This window comes from Elephantulus edwardii, unplaced genomic scaffold (assembly GCF_000299155.1).
Source record: "Elephantulus edwardii isolate Elephantulus edwardi_28Jun2011 unplaced genomic scaffold, EleEdw1.0 scaffold00129, whole genome shotgun sequence".
NCBI classification, from domain to species: Eukaryota; Metazoa; Chordata; class Mammalia; order Macroscelidea; family Macroscelididae; genus Elephantulus; species Elephantulus edwardii.
Genome location: NW_006399879.1, coordinates 3,941,810 through 3,943,763, shown reverse-complemented (window position 1 = coordinate 3,943,763; position 1,954 = coordinate 3,941,810).

Here is a 1,954-nt window from a genome sequence, read left to right as displayed (position 1 = left end):
GTGTGTGTGTGTGTGTGTGTGTGTGTGTGTATGTGTGGGGTCAGAGACGGGGTGAGGTCAAACCTATGCTGGCCTCTGTCATGAGCAGGGTGTAGGGTCAGGGCTGCCTTTCAGAGATACTGGACCATATTTAAGCCTTGTGACCTCTGGGAGGGGCAGATGCATTGTAGGGGGGGAGGATGTCTGTGTTTGAGGGAAAGTGTGGTGCAGCCCTGGGTCGCATTGAAACTCCATCAAGCAGAGAGGCAAGGTCTACCCGCAGGGCCTGCCATGGTCTCTGCCTCCCTCGATGCACTCGCCAAACCCCAAGGGGCCCAGCAAGGACACCTCAGGATGAAGCAGAAGAGGAAGACCACGAACTGGTTAGAGGCTCTATGACTCTTCCTGCAAAGACTGACCGAGTCAGGGGCTCAGCCACCCAGATGCAGACCTGGGGGAGGGAGGCTGAGGCTGCGGGGTGGAGAGCATATGTGTCAGTGAAAGATCCGGGCTTGTGCGTCTGGCTGTTCATGAATGAATCTGTGCTTCTGTGTGGTTCATGCTGGGGAAGGGGTGTGTGTGTGTGTGTGTGTGTGTGTGTGTGTGTGTGTAAATGGTCCATGCACATCTCTATTCAAACTTAACTGGAGGAGGGAGAGAGAGAAGACTAAGGTGGGGGCTGGAGGGAGATAATTACCTCCCTGCGATGAGAGATTATCCACCCTCCTTCCCCCCAGAGGTGATTTATAATTTAAAGATAAAGAATAATCAAGTCCTGGCAAGGAAGGACACAGCGTTGTGGGGTCTGATTAGAATCTCTGGAAGGACCAGCCAGGAGGGGGGAAGGGGCGGGAGGGGGCAGGGAGGAGGGGCAGGGGGAGAGGGAGGGAAGGTCTGTGCCTCTCCCCCAGTCCCAGCCTCCCTCAGGCTCAGCGTGTCCGAGCTTGGCCCAAATTACCACCGATCGGTCCCCCATTATTTCTCCCAACTTTTAATTTCTGCTTCCAAAGGATCATTGCCTGCGGTAATTGCAAAGGACCCGTCCTTGTGCGCGGAGCAGGCTCCGGGGACCGCAGTGCGAGCCGGTTGGCGCGCACACGCCCGCGCGCCCTCGCACGGGTCACACACAGTCGCGCGTCCTACAGACCCTCGCGCCAGCTTCCTGCCTCCGGCCCCCACCTGGGTCCCCACCGAGAGGAGGAGGGGGCGCCTGGTGGCCCGAGGGGAGTCAGCCAGCCCTCGGACGCTGGGCCCAGCCCTCGGAGGGCCTCGGGCGGCCGCAGGCCCTGGACGCAAACGCTGTCGCTCGAGATAAACCGAACAAATAGCCCGGCGGCTCCTGCAGGCCGGGGCAGGGCATCCGCCACGGCCTTTCTGGAAGATGCACACGTTCACTCCGCACTAGAGGGCATCGATTTTTGTCCAGCAGCCGGCCGAGTGTGCGATTGTTCGGCCTCGCGGCTGCGGTGGGGGCGGAGGACCACCCTGCCCTCGTCATTTTCGATTCCACTTCTAATGAGCGACCCGGGGTCCGCCGGCTCCGCCCCCCGAGAGGACTCTGGGACGGGCCCTAATTTGACGACGCGAAGGGGGCGGGCGCGGGAACGGACCGAGGAGCAGACGCCCCAAGCGAGCGAGACCCCCGGCGCGCGGACACCCTGAGCGGCCGTGAAGGCTGACCAGATTCGGGACGAGAGCCGGGCGCACCGGAGGGGCGGTGAGGGGCCAGGACCCCGGGAGTCGGCGCCCAAGGACCCCGCTGCCCCGACGCCCAGGGGCGCTGCAGCCACCGGAGCGGACCCGAGGGGAGGCGGCAGTCTCGTCAGCTGGGATGTCCTGACACCTCGGGGCGCTCGCGGGTCCCGCACCCACCGATCCCGAGGGCGTTTCCGATTGCGCCCGATCTCCTCGCCTTCGGCCGGGCGCCCCGCGCCAACGCCCGCTCGGCCAGGCCCGCGCCCCTGTCCCTGTGTCG